The 19,204-nt window shown below is 37.3% G+C and overlaps 1 protein-coding gene across 4 annotated transcripts in view; it reads right to left on the bottom strand.

The window, feature by feature from the left end:
- LOC109071936 (semaphorin-6D-like) overlaps positions 1 to 19,204 on the bottom strand; it is a 140,833-nt gene that overhangs the window by 49,965 nt on the left and 71,664 nt on the right. The gene's annotated exons all lie outside the window — the stretch shown is intronic.

The following is a 19,204-nucleotide window of genomic DNA, read 5'->3' as shown; positions in this document are numbered from 1 at the left end:
TTCTTGATAACATAAAGCATCAAATTACTTTGGATGTTAGAACAGCTTCAAAAAAAAATAAAATAAAAAAAAAAACCTTGTGAAAATAGACTGTGATGTGCTGGTTATGTAGTAACAGTCTGTTATGTCCTCACTTGGCTATAAAAACAAAGAAAAAATTTGGCATTCAGGCACCTGTTACCAGCCCCATTTCAGTGGAAAAAGGGTGTGGATGTTCTCTTGAAGGTCCTGTCAGCAGATAAACACAGCTGATTAGTCTACATTATTGCTCTAGCACTTTAAATTATACGCTTCAACCCTGCAATGATGAGAAAGCTGCACTGAATGCCTGTTTGTCACACATAGATTGAGGCTAATTGCTGCTGAATCATACAGACAGCATCCGGGTCTCTGGGCAGGAGTAGAGGGGCCGACTCCATCCTAATGTTCCTCACACAAACTGGAACAAATATACTGGCGTTTACATTTAGCCGACATGCTTATCAAACTTGCGTAGTATTCTAGGTATAATCGTTTCACACATTACTTGTGAATCACACCAGTGATCTTGGTCCTGTGCTACTATTTGAGTTACAAGAATAAAAAAAACAGTTTTTCTGAGCTGGTGAGCTAAAAAAGGCTGAAAGAGAAAGCGAATCACACATAAAAAAAAAAGTCACAAACATGGACTGTGGTTCATCTTTAGTCTGACGAATGAGCGTGTCAGGAACTGATCAACAGCTCTCGAGAAAAACAAAAACAAATAAATTAACAAAGCAGCTTATGGGCTCTTGGTTAGAGGAGAGAAAAACAAGCAGGAAACCGTATCACAGTGTGTGTCTGTGTGTGTGTGTGAGACTTTCGACCACAAAGACGACATTGTTGGTTTGAGAACGCAGCCATTGGCCTGTTTATGCCAAAACAACCAATCAATATCACAGACCTGTCCCATGATATCATCACATGATCCAAGGGTCACCTAGCAGGCAGACGTGCACACAAACAGATTACAAACCTCCACCCAGTTTTGTTTTTGAATCAAAATCAATTAGGTCAGTATTCAGGTAGGAATAGCTCGAACAGACTTTAAAAGGCCAGATATTCCTGGCACATATACTGCCTGTGTTTTAAACACGGATCCATATGGCTTCCTTTGCGCTATCAGTCATTTCACTCACCATCTCACAGGAGACCCACACATACACACACACACACATGTGGACGCACACACAGGAGCCCCTAATTAGATTTCCAGTGAGTGACCACCCTGCTGTTGCTGGGCTAAATTAGAATTGGACTTAAGGAGTGTCGGGCAATTATTAAGAACAGATGACGGAGAGAGAGAGAGAGAGAGAGAGCGAGAGAGAGAGAGAGAGAGAGAGCGAGAGAGAGAGAGAGAGAGAGAGAGAGAGAGAGAGAGAGCGAGAGAGAGAGAGAAGCATATCTGGCAGCACAGAGTTAAGGGGCTATTATCACGCCTCATAAAACAGACACACTCGCCCTCATCCCAAGCCACATATTTAAGTTTTAATCTACTCTGAACAATATCAGTGTATGATGGGATAAGAGCGGCAACTTTGGTAACCGTAGTAACCCAGAAAGATATTAATATGCAGACAATACCAGTGTGGCAGCCGGCAAAGTCTTCTCAAGAGCACAGAGAGATAGAGAGAATGACAAACAGCTGACAGACAGGAAACACTTTGACCCTCAATTGGGATTAGATGAAAAATGGAATGGAAGAATCCTCACTGGTCTTTTCTCTCTCCCTGTGCCTGCCAAGGTTACTGTAGTCAGGCGAAACTACTACAGAGACAAAAGATTTAATAAAATCTGTTAAAAAAATTAAATAAAAAAAGCACTAATATAAAATTATAAATTTGCAACAAAATATATACATATATATACATATATATATATATATATATATATATATATATATATATATATATATATATATACAAAACTAAATAGCAATACAAATAGAGAAAATACAGATAATACCATATCATAAGCTTGACTTCTGACTATTCATACATACATACATACATACAAAACCAAATAGCAATACAAATAGAGAAAATGACAGATTTAAAATTAATACCAATTAATATTCTTAAAATTAAAATTCTTAATACTCTTGAACATTTTTTTGGATGTCCTTTGCAGTGAACTTTGTACTAGTTCTCTGGTTCAGGCCATCTGACACAAGATCTGACTGGATCCAGTACATACTGCTGAATCATAAATGTCCCAGAGATGCCAGATGCTAGTAGTAGCAATAATGGCACATTTTATAGCTCATTTCATTGACAGCAAGTACTGCAATATGCTGTGTTGTTGAGAACTTGACAAATTTTAAACATCAGTGTTATTATTTTGAGTATGGTGCAGTTTGTCATATGAGTATCAGGATGAAATGTAAAACTATACTGAATCTCAATAAATAAATACATAAAACAACAAAGTACAAAATTTGTAATATATTTTTTTTTTAATATATATATATAACTAAAATCATAAAAAAACTAAACAAATTAACTAACACTACACTGAAATGGAAAACTAAAAACTAAAACCCTATCATCTGTTGCCCATTGGAACGGTGGCGTGTATAACTGTTAAAAGAATCAGAGGCATCTAGTGTCACGTGGGTGTCTGGTCTGTCAGCAAGAGGTCGTGACTTTCTTACTATCAATGCCAGTCAGCCAATCCCCGAGGAAGAAAGGGATCGGCTCCGGCCACAAGGGTTCTGCCTTCTTGACAAGGTCAGTTCATGGGAGGAACAACGCTGGCGGGCCGCGGCGGGCTGTGCTCCTGCCTCTCCTGGGAATGATGGTGGAAAGAAACACCATCAGTCTTCATTCAATTCCTACTCATCCCATTCCCCGCTGAAATTCCAAGAGGACTGGCTGTCAGCATAAGTCAATGTGTATCTCGATTAGCATGAAAGTTGGCACGTGATGCGTCACATCTTGCCACGTACCGCTCAGTGATGCATATGACACCCATCGTGGCAATTACTCTCCAACAGACGTTTTGTGGCTACATCCTGATAAGCATCAAACAAACTTGCAGCTGAACTGACGTTTCTCTCTTGAAATGACATCTCCAGCCAGATGTCGACCAGACATCACAGAGGGATCCGTGCCAGCCGGCAGACAGTGTCCGTGCGGATCGATACGAGAACCGCCGAGACTCTCCTTCGTTGTCGCCAAGCCAGGCAGACGGCAGCGGCATTAGTGGAGCGGCACCGATCCATCCCCTGCTTGCCTTGCGTCAGTTTTCATCAGCCTTCGGACTTGCTGCAGCACACATTAATTTTGCAAATTAATCATTCAAACAGAGAGGAAAATCAATTTGGCTTTTCTTTCCAGAGGATGACCTGACGGCAACCTCTTCAAACAAAAAGCCCACAATTATGCAGTCTTACCTTCAAATTGTCTCACTTTCTTCTTTGACTTTTAAAGTTATGAATGTAAAATACGCTCTTTTCTTGATCCCCCTCCTCTTTTCCCCTCTCTCATTAATATTTAAGGTTGTTATTTAGAGGCATTACCTGTCTGTATTGACAGAAATTGGAGCCGTCGTCCTCCGGCGGGTATTATAATTGGAGGGTGAATGTGCTGGTGGAGAAGGAGGGAGTAAAACATGTTTTTCCCTCAAACTTTTTATGTGCAGGTCTATTTTTACTATCAATTCTGCTTCTTCAGACACACACACACACACACCCACACAAACAGCCTAGGGACCGACTGCTATAGTCTTCACGGATGCACACATAGACTCCCAGGAGTTCTCCCAGAGGAGCTCATGGAGTGGGTGCAGGGGTAAGTGAAGATTTTGGGAGGAGGAAGTGGAAGAGTCTTTATCAAAGAAATGCAGTGTAGGTTGTCGAAAGCTGCCTGTCACACTCTCTCTCTTTCTCTCGGTTTAACCAAGCACAGCATGAAACCATTCCAATTAGAGAGAGAGATCCAGAGAGAGAGAACGAGAGATCAGCTCTGATCTCATAAGGAGACATCAGGACACCAACAAGGCTTGCATGACAGTCATACAACATACTCGATTCCAATAAACACAGTGAGATTTGAGACGCGGAGCACTTTGCTTTGTTATAAACTGATCCTGCATTCCTGCGTTTAGTTCAGCATTGATGTAATGATGTACAGAACAGAAAAGATGCACGGATGACAGCAAGCTCATCAGTGGTGTCTGTGCAACAGACATGATCTATAACTCATGTGGCTTGTAGAGGAAAGGTGTGATATTACTTTTCTAAGCAATCTGAAATTAGATTTCTGTCAGGTAAACAATAAAACAGGCCTGAAAAATCCCATAGACTTTCACTTAAAAAGGTACTTATGTTGTATTTAAGAACCAGAATGTTCAAGCCACTGAAGAGTAAGAAAGTGGAACAAAACATGTGAATGAAAGAAAGAAAGAAAGAAATAGTGTACAAAACTAAGTGTGTACAAAGTTCTGTTTCCATTTTCTTTCTTTCGGTTTTCTTTTTTGATGCCCTGATCAAGATTTTTCAGAGTTTCTTTTTTATAAGCCAATTCCTATACTGATCACCAATTTTTTTTTCTTTAAGTAAATTTATTTGTTGTTTATTTGCTCTATAACAGGCAAACTGGATTAAAACAAAAATATCTGTAGCCATTTGAAATTAGAGGCAACCACTAAATTAATTATTAATCATGAACAAAACAAAGATGCTACGCACACACTGCACGAGCAGATTATTTTTTTTTTTATGAATTAGATTGTATAATTTCAAGATTTAAGGCAAAAACTTAATGGTCTGACTTTAGATGTGTGAAATTATGGTACATAAGATACCTGTGCAAAACAAAAACAGCAGACGGACTAAAAGAAAATGCAAATTCACTCAATGACAGCAGGTTGCACTTAAAGAACAGCAGCAATATAGCGTTTCCTTGGTTAGCGCTGTAAACAAAGCTTCGCTGTGCTGCTCATATCAACATGGAGGTAAGAGAGAAAGAAAAAGCCATCCAAACTTTTCTGATTAAGAGATACATTCATATACTGTATGTAACTCATCACCAATTATTTATTTTTTTTTTTTTTTGTTATTTTTTTTACATCGGTCAAAAACAGACCGGCTCCTATTTATGACTAGAGAAATTTTCAGGGTGGACCCACAGCCCCCTGAAAATAAAGTGTTTTAGTAAGAAATAGCCTAAAGTGTATGAAAAAGTGTGTGTGAAACCAAGCCTACGTAAGAAAGTGTGTATGAAAGAAACAGTGAACAGTAAGAGAGAATTTACGAAAGGCAAAAGAAAGCACACGCAAAATAAAAAACAGCATAGGAAGTAATGAAAAAATGTGCAAAAGAACGAACGAACATTCAACGAATGAAAAAGCATACGAAATAAAGAAAACTCACGAAAGAAAGAACATACAAAACTTTATGCTTTTTCTTCTTTTGAAAATACTTTTATTGGCAGAGAAAAAAACAATCAGAAACCAACAGTAACTGGCCAAATTCTGCATTGCAGTGATATATAAAAGCAATATCGCACTAGCAATCTTGTCGGTGACCTATGGCTGAATCACAGCCCCATTTTCTCACATTCAGTACAACTGCACTCTTGCTCGTGTGATATTACTTAAGTATATAATATTCCCATGTGTCTCTATATGGATAGTTCAGTCTGCACCAGCAGGATGCACAAAGAATGTGTGTGTGATAGAAAGAAAACCCCCCGGGTGCTCAGCTAAGACATGCCAAGCTCAGCGCCTCTGTGCCTGTCTGGTGAAGAGGATTTGGGAGGTTGAGTTTCTTTACAGGGCACTGATGCTCATCCACACACACACACACACACGCTCATGCAGCTGTGATCAAACACCATGCTGTGCTGGACTGACATGACACACACACACACACACAGTGCAGAATACTCATGTCATTTCAGGATGGTTAGTTTCCTGTGACAGGTCTGTACCCAGCTCACCTGGGCTCTCACACAAATAGCTCTGGTGTTACCATCATTTATTTCATGATTCCATTACGTTATTTACACATTTCTACAAAATATATCTTGCTATTTCAGTAAAAGGTTAGGGAACGGAAAAGAGGAGACACAAAATCAGTGTTTCATTCTCTTCTTTAGAAGATTAAACTCTTCATCAAACTGTCCTCTGCTCAAGAAACAGACGCAACACACACAAAGCCCTTAATTTACAGTCTCTCAGAGAGAGTGGAGTTAAGGATGTTGTGGTTCACTCAGACACTGACACTCTGACACAAAGCGACAGGCGATAAAATCACATCTCTCTCAACTTAATCTGAGATTTATACTAAGCAGCCATGACCAGCAAAGTATGTGTACAGAATGTGTATTTGTTTCAGTAAAAACAATCACCCATGTGTTCAAAACCTCCAGCAGGGACATATGTTATTATTGGATTGATCTATTTATCCATCCATCCATCAATTTTCATATTGTGGTTAAATAACAAATATGTTGAAATGGTCATACATTGCTAAACAGTAATATTGTGGAACATTATTATAATTTAAAATAACTTTTCTGTTTTAATATATTCTAACACTCCTGCCATTACTCCAGTCTTCAGTGTCACATGATTCTTCAGAAATCATCTTAATATTGTGATTTTGTGTTTAAGAATCATTTCTTTCAATTATCAATGTTGAAAATGGTTTGAATTTTTTTTTTCAAGATTTCATGATGAATAGAGGTATTTTTTCTGAAATTTTTGCTAAATTATCATTAATAAAAGAATTGGAGGAAAATATGCAAAAAATGCAAAAGACCCTCTGAATCGTAATCGAATCCAAAGAGTACAAATACAAAGAGAGAGATCATAAAATAAAGCAAGCGAAAAATAAAATAAAATAAATGCATTTAATATGTATTAATAGTCCTCAAAAAGCAGCAAATATGTCTTAAATATTTTTATAGAGGTATTTCCATAAATAAAACACTCTATTTTAATATTCACTGTGGACATAAGTAGTACTTGATGCCTGGTTCGGACACTGTGTTACAACTGTCCTGTTGAGAATGGTACAGTTCATGCTCAAATATGAACTGTTGTGTGTGTGTGTGTGTAGGCGAGTATATCTTCTCTTTGAAGTCACTACCTCCTACTGCGTTCACCAATCCAAGCCTGTGCACTCTGAACTGAGACCAATTTGCCATTTTCCCATCTAGTTCTAACCCAAAGAGTATATTACCAGTGCAGTATTTCCAGAGAGCTCTCAAAGTCTCAGGGCTCAGCTGTGTAAGGGACCCTTGCAGGACGGGTCATCAGGCCATATGGTCACAAGGTCAGTTTCCCCTTAATAGACATCCAGTCAGCAACTCAGCATCTTAAAGACAGCACCAGTATCAGCTATATGAAAGGCAACCAGCTACTTTTTCACTAATGACTTTCTATGAGTTTTCCATGACCTTATAGTTGTTTTTGATTACTGAATTTTTATAGAAACTGGAAGACAATGAACAGTGGATTTACATTTGAAAGTCAGAAATCAAACATTTGATTTAATCTAGTAAATCTATGAAGTAAATTAATAGATTATTATTTAATCAGACAGATTTATGCAATTGTGTATAATTATATATGTATGTATATAATATACAGTACCATGAATTTTTACTTTTTCCTTTAAAACCAGTTTTACTGATGTATCAGTTCTGTGATCTGTGGTGATCTGGAATATGTGAGTACAGACATAAACCTAATTTCAACTCAAATCTTAATGGCTTCAGATTGTTCCTGTCTGATCTCTCACATGACAAGATGCCAGTTGGTGTCCTTTCTCTGATTAATGGGAAACTATATGAGGTGGCACCTGGTTAAGAGAGTGTGTGTGTGTGTTTGTGTGTGTGGAATATCGATGTGCTAACAAGGCATTCCAATCACATGCTGAATGATGACACAGATTCCTCTGGTTTTCCAATGGGATAATCTCACATGTAATCCTAATCTCAATCTCTAACCCTTAATCTCAAACCCAGCCCTGATTAAAAGATCAAACATGGCTCAGAAACCACTCTAATTAAGGCTCCTATCACCACTGCATTCAATATCAATTTAATATATATTAATATTTTGCATCTCTTCTTCGATCAGATAATTATCTAAGACACATTTTAGCAGAGCTACAGAGAGAACCTTCAACCACATTCATCTTTAGTTCCACATTAAAAAATAATGAAACTTCATCATTCAAGCACCCCCACCATGTTTTGCATCACTGAAGGTTGAATATGCACAAGCACAAATGGAATTCTACAATCACGATTTACTGAAAAACAGTTTGGTCTGATTCTCACCCAAAGCTATTGTAAGGCTTGAAATATGAAGCATGAGTCATATTCACTAATTTATGGTGTTCTTTTTCCTTTTTGACAGCTTGACAGGCGAGTAAATGATGACAGAATTTTCATTTTTGGGTGAATTGTCCCTTTAAGCGTTAAGGTTTGATGCTCTACTAAAGTTCCTGAGCTACAAACAGAGGAACAGTGTATGTTAATGTGTTTGTGTGTGTCTGCATAGAATAGACTGAGTGTGTGTGTTTGACGCCCTTTCTTTGGTGTCATTAAGCATGTGTTTGTGTGTGTGATAAATGCTCTCCGCTTGTCAGATTTGAGATTCTCATTAGTCTGAGCAAGAGGCAGTGAGAGGCCATTACTCTTCTGCCTCACTGACGTACGTGTACGCATGTTTTCAGCAGCGTATGGTGGTCTTCTGAAACGAGAAGGCAAAATGTGCTCTCTATCTTTGTTTTTTCAGTCAAACATAATTTCATCTGGAAAACCTTACACTTGTCAAGAAGCAACCAATACAGTATATATATATATATATATATATATATATATATATATATATATATATATATATATATATATATATATATATATATATATTTTATATTTACATACTGTTTATTAGAACCAAGCCACTTAGAATTACATTGCATTAAGCTACAATAATTTAATAACAAGCGTACTTAGAATTTGAATTGAATTGGCCACACTCAAGAAGAAGTGAAATTGAAATTTGAATTGCAATGACAATAAAAGGAATTAACTGGATAACAAATCAAAGAAATTCAATAGGTAATGGCATTCTGGGAAATTCAGGTCTATAGTTCTGTCTGTCTGTCTGTAAGGACTGCATAACATTTTAGATTAGGGAACACTATTCACTTTTTAACTAGTTGCTTATTAGCATGCATATTACTAGAACATTTGCTGATTATTAGTATTTATAAAGCACATATTAATGCATAACTATATTCTAGATCCCTTAACCTACCCAACACCTAAACAGAACTACTACAACAACTGCCTTACTATCAATAAGCAACAAATTAGGAGTTTATTGAGGGAAATATTAACAGTGAATGTGTTCCTTAATCTAAAGTGTGATCAATATTTAAATATAGATATTTTTTAAAAGTCATTCTTGACAAAACTTCACCCATGCTGTTAAAAATAAAACTTATTTGTGTTATACGAGTTAGTATGAAATTTATGGATTTATATGAATATATTAATTAAGAAGTGTTTTTTTTCATTTACAACTCAATTCCCGAATGCAAGTAGAATTGAAATGAACTGAAATGTTAAAAAAAAGTATATAAATTTTTAGCAGACAAAGAAACATTTGTCAAGAAGTTTGACCGTTTATAGATCCTATACAATAACAGACAGAAAGACAGTATGTTAGACAGAAAGATAAAATTATCAATAGATAGATAGATAGATAGATAGATATTATTGATACGAAGATAGATAGATAGATAGCTAGATATGTGGAAAGGTGGAATAATGGGTTATTTGTACATCTTATACAAGTCATTTCATATCAAATTCCTATGGAGGTTATGGCCAATATAATTAAAGATAGATAGATAGATAAATGGAGCCAATTAGATAGATATTTTGTGTATTAGATAGGGAGATAGATAGAGAGATAGAGCGAGATTTGTGGACCAAAGAGAGAGAGAGAGAGAGAGACAGGGCACAATCTACTAGAGTGCAGAATCCCTCTGAATAGAGTCATCCAAATTGAATCAATACATAAAGGCAGCAAGGCAGCGTCTGGTCACAACTGGGTTTTAGTAGTGGCAACAGAAGTCATATACACACATGCACGCACATAATATAAATGGATGTATGAACATCAGACAGAATTTTTGTGTAATCTCGATTTGTAATTTTTTGGAATGTCGATTTATAGTTGTTTAGAGTGACACCGTATCGCTGTAACACGAAACTTCACGTACATTAGTCTAGCACAGATACAAGCCTGTATCCCACAACCACCATCATCATTTATGGCCCTCAGATACGGCTCTCCCCAGAGGGAGCTCGGATCCATCAGCTCTCACGCTACATTCAACAAAGAGCTTATTTCCAATGAGAACAGAGGACAGAATATGCTTTGAAATTGCAGCGAGTGGCGACACAAGCCTGGAATTGGAATATTTTGAAACATGAAGAAGAAAGGCACGGGGACACCAAACAATATGAGCAACGAATCGATGAGAAGGAATAAATAGAAAGTACAAGAAACAGAGAATGGGCTAGCGTGGTGCTGTGGTTAGAAATAACGGCTATTTAAAGCCCGGCTGATATTTCTCAATCCTCCGCCTCTGAGTCAAGAGCAGACTGTTATGAGACACAGACTCTCAGGTGTGATGGATGGATATTTCTGCTGGTAAATATTGTACAGGCTGGAGGTTATATATTTTTCAGTGAGGACAAATCAAGCAGTTCAGATGGTCTCGGCGAGCTCCATGAATGCGGTCCTCGGTGTCCAGAGCTAATTATATAGCAAGAAGGAGGGGATTGGAGCACATTCAGACCTTGAGAAACACTGGTTATATTTATGGAGTTCTCGTGATTTCAAGTGATGTAAGAATATGGTATTCTAAAGTATTCCATAGGGCCGACTAGGGCGACGAGGGACCAGTGGATGAATTGAAATGGGCCGGTTGAGAGTGCTATGAGGGCAGTGTATGTTACTTATTCTTCTGTGGCACACTGTAAAGCCAATTTTCTCATTAAAACATCAGATGTACAACAGTATTACTTTGGGGTTTTCTCAACGCTATTAAGTGAAGTGCAGGGGCCGAAAAGAAGTGCTATAAAATTCAAGACTTTCAAACTTTCTCTGTTGTTATTGTTCTTTGCCATTCTCAGTGTTAATTAGGGACGAAACAAATAATCATGATTATCAACAACGAAAAATAGCTGGCAAATATTTTAACTGTCAAATAGATGGTCTCATATGACCTAACATAAGATGAATTTAAACTCAAACAAAGAGGAGGGCTGTGATCCAAGAGCCTGATGCAGTCAGATACAGTCCAGACATACTCCAATGAAAACATCACAGCCCAAAGGATGTAAATATAGTAAAGTGTGGGGAAAAATACATACCGAAAGTGTTGTCAAATGCACTACATATAAGACCGTGTAGAACATGCACGTTAGATTATCTAAAATGGAAACACCCCAAGTCTTTACCCCATTTTTTTTTTATCTAATGCAGCCCGGTAAATATTTATATTAAGATATTTTAAATGTAGTAGAGATACACTCCTGAACAAAATCTTAAGACTGGGGGAAATATAAAAAAAAAATTGCATTTCGTGCTTGTGGATTGTAACCAGGTAGTAGGTACTGCATCAAAACGGCAAAAGAAGAAACAGGATCAAGAGACAAAAGCTGGGTAAATATTTATATTAAGATATTTTAAATGTAGTAGAGATACACTCCTGAACAAAATAGAGCATAGGCTAAAGACCATAGCCTTAAAAGGTGAAAATCTGCGCGATAAAATATGGCTTTCATTTTATTGTCCTTGAGGCAGTAACATTGTCATCTCCTGATGGCAAAGGCAAAAAAGCTGTCTGTGTTTCAAAAAGAAATTTCACCTGCACTGAGCCGGAGGATCCGACGGGCCTTTTCTCGCAGATGCCTTCTTATGCTTATTAGGCTGCAGTCAGCATCAGTAAAGACCTTAATTTAGGTCAAGGATCGGCCTGTGTCTTCACGGACAGCCCGTTGGATACTCCGGCTCAGTGCAAGTGAATTTTTTTTTTGTGTCTACCACTTGACTTTTTTGTCCCATAATTCTTAGGATCTTTTAAGAAATGTAAAATGACGGTCTCACTGCGTCCAATTTTTTTTTTCTGTTGGTCCTGTTTCTATTTTTGGCGTTTAGAAGCAGTACTTACAACCTGGTTATGATCCACCAGTGCAAAATGCGAATACTTGTAATGTTCCCCCGGTTTTAAGATGAAGTAGATATTTTTTAAGGGAAGGAAAATTTATATTTTTAGTAAAATAAATAAGATAACAAAAACATGGAATCTTTGTATTTTGATATTTTCATTGACACTGATATTTTCACTAAATTTTTAAAATATTTTTACTTGTAACTCTATAATGCCACTATAGTGTCTAGTAAAAAAAAAAAAAGGTATGGATATTACAGTCTGTTGAGAATTACATTACATATTTATTATGTAATGCAATTATTATGTAATTTATTATGAGAATTACATATGAGAACATTCTCTAAACATTCCAACTTTATTCTTGCAATAAATAAAAATAAAGCTAAATGGTATTTTCAGAAAATGGTTCTTCTTGAAATGCCCAATAAAACCTCTCCTTTCAAGCTTAAAAACACAAGGCTAAATCTGAAAAGTCAATTAACAGCTGTTAAGTTAATTCCCATATATTTAATTAACAATTAGATCACCTGATTATCAAAATAATCATTAGTGATCATTAGTATTTATAATCAGTGCTAGTGTTGATCAGTGTAATCAAAGAAGCTTTGCTTTATCTCCTCATAGTACACCACCTTCCAAAGTTCAATACAAGGTTGTGCATGAAGCATCCTGAGGTCTAGTTATGCCCTAAATAGAATTAATTTATCTTCTGCCAATTATTTTGGACCTAAAAGTAGAGCGCTATGTTTTATTCTGCTGATCTGTGGAAACAGTTTAGGCCAATCAGATATCCAGCCCACTACAGAGGCCTGATTGACATTCTATAAGAAAAAAACCTCTTCTTTTGGTGTGAAATGTGAAAAATGCAAATGCCCCGGGCCACATTTATCTACGGTCCAGGTCAAGGGAGTCGAGCGTTATTAAAGCAGTACTGTGACTGAAGTAGAATGTCAATGGACGTGTTGCAAGTTACCTGCTGCAAAATTTAACAACACATTAAACAGAGTGTGTCCACGCTTCAACTCACACACACACACACACACACACACACCCATACCGACCCCATGAATATTATAATGCGACTCACAGGGCATAAATGCAGTGAGTCTGAGAGCAGCAGAGCAATGAAGGGCCTGTCTGCCAGCTCAATGGCCAGTCTAGCCGGACAGACACTGTTTGATAGTAGCTTTCATTTGGATTTCTGAATCACCCTGACAGTGAAACCACTGGCGAAAGAATGTCAGTGAGGGCCAGATGCCCAACAGCGAGTGTGCACCAATGTGTGCGGAAGAATGCGATTGCAATTGCTCTCACGTGTTGTGCAATTGAAAAAAGGCCGACAGAGAAGAGATAAGAAGAGGGCAAGAGGTAAGAGTGATTCACTGTGTCTCTATCGTACAATTATCAGATGAGAGGGTGTGAATGTCTCACGCTCAGGCCAAAACCCTTTGTGAATAAAAAGCACTTCTCCATGTCTAACATGCACATTAATCACGAGCTTCTGTTGCTCTTCTGAGCCCTTTGTTAACACTTTACACTGTGTCAACAAAGGGGCTTCATATTCATACTGTTTTCAAGCAGACTAACAGGACAGTGGACGTGAAAAATGATTGATTAGTTACATGACAGTAAATGAATAATGGACCATTCTGTGGTGATTCATACACCTTATGTAATATATCTCACTACTGTAGCTGAACACGAAGCATTTTGGATTTCTTACGTGCACTCACACCTACCCCTCTCGCCACAGCTCAATCTGCAGTATCACGGCTGCCATCTAACCCTCTGTAGGCATCGGAAATGGCATCTTGCTCCGCTTCCACAGCATTTGGCGGAGATCGGGAGGAGTTGAGAATCATCGCATCCCTGGGAGGACAGGAGGAGGGGAGGGACATCCAGCTAAATGCATTTATCTCCTGTTGGCAGCTTTTCAAGCCCACAGCTGAGGCGAGATCAGACAAGAGCGAGTTAGCGATCCCTTTGTGAGCCGATACGTGGGTCAGTCCTGTTTTGTAGTACACTTTCATTTTCTCACCTGATACGCTACCATTCAAAAGTTTGAGGTCGGTAAGATATTTTAATGTTTTTGAGTCTCTTTGCAAGGCTGTATTTGTATAATTTAGTTTTCTGTAATTATACGTTTTTTTATAAATATTTTATATGTTTTTTTGTTAATTTTTATTTTTATTTTTGTATTGTTATTGGTTATTTTGAAATGTTATTTAGTTGTGTGATGGTAATTTAAGATATGTTAATAAATTACTTCAGTGTCAAATAATCCTTCAAAATCTGAGAAAAAAATTCTCATTATCATTTTTGAAAACAGTTAAGCTTAAAAGTTTTGTGGAAACCTGACATGTTAGATATATTACACTGACATATACAGTATATATACATACATACATACATACACATACATAACATATATACATATAGTATATATTACATATCTATATATATATATATATACACATATATACATACATACATATATATATCTGCCTGACTCCAAACTTTTGAACCACAGTGTATGTTACGTGTATGTGAAACAGGATGTGTGTTATGAAACTTTTTTGCCATATAGAGACGAAGCAGAGGAGGAAACCAGGCAAATCAAGTAGTGAAGCGTTGAAAAATAAGAGTGAATTTGACAGATCAAAGAACAGAGATTAACCAATCAGAGTGAGGCAGTCCCATCGGAAGCATTTCAGGCAGGCAGTATTATTCTGAGCAATCTTCTCACAGAGGGGAATTCTGCATCCTTCATGTTGAGGAGACACTAATGATTCATTGAGGTTTGTGGACATTTACAGCAGAAGAGTTTGCTTAATGACAGAACTCTGTACTCGGCAGCTCTTGACAAACATCCAAGAAGAGTTACCGCACATACGTTTATCCAGCTAGGATTAAAGTTGAAAACAGATTCAGTGTTTATCTTTCTGCTAGATTCACGTTGATTCACACATCGACGCACCAAACGGCTTGTCTCTGTCTCTATGGTGGTTGTGAATGCCCCAAAGGAGGCGTGTGAGAGACACCCAGGACTGACAGACCTGATCCTAGATCAGCAGTGGGTGAATCCCGACGGATGCGTCGCATCAGAAGATCAATACACCACTTAATGCCGTACTGTTGCTGAATAACAATGGGCCGTGAAAAAGCTTTTCACTCAGCACCTCCCAGCTGATACCAGCCACAATCCATAATTACTTTAGCAGATGGTTTATGGGTGCTACATGTCTGGAATGATGTTGCAGTAAGGTTGCAGAGAGTTTTCGATGGTATCTCAATCAGGTCTTAGAAAGGTTTTTGCAAGCATGCTGCAAGGTCTGCTGGGAAATAAATTAATCTTATTAAATTGAAACATGCTCAATATTATTTAGCTGGAGAACTACCAAGCTTCTCACAGGAACATCAGGTGGTTGCTCTAAGGGGCATTTGATCCAAAGTAACAGGAAATACTTTTACACTGAATTTCAAATAAATGCTGTTTTTTAACATACTATTCATCAAAGAATCCTTAAAAAAAAAAAAAAAATGTATCACAGTTCCACAAAAATATGAGGCAGCACAACTGCTTTTCTTGAGCACCCAACGAGCATATTAGAAGCTTTGCCATCACAAGAATAAAATAAAAAAAAAAGAATAATAAAAAATGATATGGTATATTATATATATATATATATATATATATATATATATATATATAATATATATATATAAAAAACTAAAACCTTTTTGAAACCGGGTCCCAGAGTGGATAAATCTGAAAATGACACCCTTACGTTTTCATGTGGACAGCGAATCCATATATTTTCTGAAACGATGAAGTCATCAGCCCATGTCTCACACCTAGTCAGACACCGCTACGTCACGTAACAGCAACAAAACCATAAACAATGTGTGGACGTAGCCTGAGTATAATCCAGTGGTTGCCCATCACTAATTGTTGTGACAAGACAGGAGGAGGAGCAGTAATGTGGATTACAAAAGTATGGCAAATGAGTGCGAGCATGTGTGTGTGTGTGTGTGTGTGTGAGTTGTTTGGGTATCCATTAGTATTACAGAAGCAAGACGTGTGTTACTCTGGAGGATATAATTCTGTCAGAGTCAGAGCTCTGCTACGGGGTCACCCCTCCGTAGAGCCATCTGCATCCTCCTGCCTGTTAGTCTCAGGGCACTGAAGCTCAGAACTCAAACAGGCCCCGGGGGACAAACGCACACGCATAAATACACCGAAAAATAACTAGACGCTGGTGGTTAGGAACCAGGAAGTGATTCCTGAGTGCCAATCTGCTGGTGAAAATGGAAATTTAACCCCAAGCTTTTCCTGCGCAGCCAAGTGCTACCCTGTCAGAGTGCAGAGGAACCAATCAGATGATTAGGTTTGTGTAGCCGGCATTGAGTTTGATTGAATCCTACTATATGCACCAGGGCATAGTATGGTACATACAGTAGGTTGGTTCACAGCATATTCATTTTTGGGTGAACTATCCCATTAAACAAATGTTAAATCTTGAATTATTCCAGTTATGCATTATCGCTCCTAGCCAAATCTTTATAACAGGGTTTCTCAGTCATAAAAACAAAGAGAGAATATGTGGAATATGCTATTGAAGACTTTAAACTGTTAACTGACACCCAAATCATTGTATTCAACGCCTACGTTTACTTTCAAGTGCTATCTAATCACGATGACTATATCGTCTGGAAAGGTTTAAGACTCCTAATTAGCTACGGGTGAGATTTTGCGATCCATTGTAAACCCGCTGTAGGAAAAGTGGGGATTAATTGAAGCAAGAGTGACCCTGAGAGTCTAGATCGGTCAGAGGAGTGAAGTCCTTGTCAAAAAAAACGAAGTAGAGAATTGTCTTTTTCTCTGTCACACTTTAGAAATAAAAAAAAAAAAATATCAAAAAAAACTTAAAATCTCACAATTCCATAGCCATTAAAAAACTTTAATGTCAGAATGTGTGGTGCCAGAAGTATGAATCAAAGTGATGAAAGAAAGAGTTTTCATTCATGAATTATACCCCATTCACACCTGATTTAACATCCACTTTGGAGTGCATGCTCAAAATACAGAGGTCCAAGCATCTTAATCGGGGTTGAACACATTTGGAGAACAGTCCAAACACGTAGTCATGTAGCCTAAAGTGCTGTTAATGATCCTGCTCAGAAAATACCACCTACTCATGGGTGAGATTTTGCTATCCATTGTAGACCCGCTGTGGTGGGCAATGCCAGCAGAATACAATGAAGCAGAATGACGGTCAGAGTCATGAAGTCACAAGGCCAAACCTCAAAGAGTCAGAGAATCGTGTCTCTTCTCCTCACAGCAAAAAAAAAAAAACTTCTCACATAGCCATAAATCACACTTACTGTATGTTTGAATGTGTGGTGCCAGATATGAAGAGGAGTGGAAGAAAGAGATTCGTTCATCTGTTAGACCCCATCCTCCCCTTGATTTTAACATCCATCTCTAACGTGCAGCTCTAAATACAGTGGTCCAATGCATCTTGGTTCACACATCGGTTCTCTGAACACATCTGGAGGAACTCGCCAACACACTTAGTCATGTATATATAGTGTAAACTCTAATGCATCCTATCAGCGAAATACCGCCTACTCATGTAACATGTAATCAATGCAAGTTGTGTTATGTTACAGCTTTAAAGTCAATTTTATTAAACTAAAATAAATCAGCAAGTCTCTTTCTCATTTCACCATTGGGATTAACTTCTGTAAAAAAGTTCACAAACCCATTTAACTTCTGTAATGTGACATATTTATTTACCTTCTCACCTGACCTTTCACAAAGTTGGTATGGGCCTTTCCATTGGCACGCTTCCAGACCTGCAGGGCTGAGATCTGTAGAGGTTAACAGTTTGATGCAATTTGACTGAATACCGCTCTGAGTGATTCCCCGTGGCCATCAATGACCTTTGGATGAAAATGTGGATTCCAGGACAAAAGGGAAGGATAGAGAGAAATCTAGAATGAGAGTGCTTACACTATTGTTTCTGCTCAGAGGTCAGCAGCAGAGAAGTGAAAGACAGAATGAGAGAATGAACAATGGTGTGGATAGGATTGGTTTGTGATAGGGTGTTTAGGGTTTTTGTCAGTTTTAAGTGTTTAACCAGAAAAACAAAGGTTGTTTCATTGTACGCCGAACCCCCATTATACGTTTCTTTACGGGGTGGATGGTATGACCAAAATCTAATTTTATCGTATCATTTCTCCCTCAGTAAAAAAAAAAAAAAAAAAAATAAAAAAAAATAATTGAGATAAAATGTAAAAAAAAAAAGTCAAATTATGAGATATAAATTAAAAATGATGAGAAGTAAAATCATGTCAGTCATTTTATAGCGAGATAAACACTATATCACAATTTATAGGGAATAAAGCCAATATTGTACGACAAAGAGCCATACTGAAATATATAGATGCAATTAAGAAAAATATACTGAGATACATATCGAAAAACTGAAGAAAAAATATAAAAGATATAAAGTCAAATTTTAAAATATCGTCATAGTAAAAAAATCTCACAGTCAAACTGAGAGATATAAATTCACAATTATGAGAAACAAGTCACAATTGTGATCATATTATGAAGTTGAAAAGTAGTCAAAAGGAGATTGAGATTTTAAGTCACATTTGTGAAAAATAAAGTTTTTGAGAAACAAGAGTGAAATGAATGTTCGGAACTGGTGCTCTGCATTTAACCCATCCAAATGCACACACACAGCAGTGAGAAGTGTGTGATTTACAGTCAGAACTGCGAGAAATAAAGTTGAAATCACTAGAAATAAAAAGTTAATTTGTGAGGTATACTCATATTGTGAGATAGCTGCAAAGGTGCAGTTACAAGAAATATTTTGACATTTTTAGATATAAAGTTGCAATTATATAAAGATACAAATTCTCAATTATGAAAAATAGTCCTTTGTAATAATTTATTGATTT

This window comes from Cyprinus carpio, chromosome A16 (genome assembly GCF_018340385.1).
Source record: "Cyprinus carpio isolate SPL01 chromosome A16, ASM1834038v1, whole genome shotgun sequence".
Taxonomy (NCBI): Eukaryota; Metazoa; Chordata; class Actinopteri; order Cypriniformes; family Cyprinidae; genus Cyprinus; species Cyprinus carpio.
This window is presented reverse-complemented; position numbering and strand designations above follow the sequence as displayed.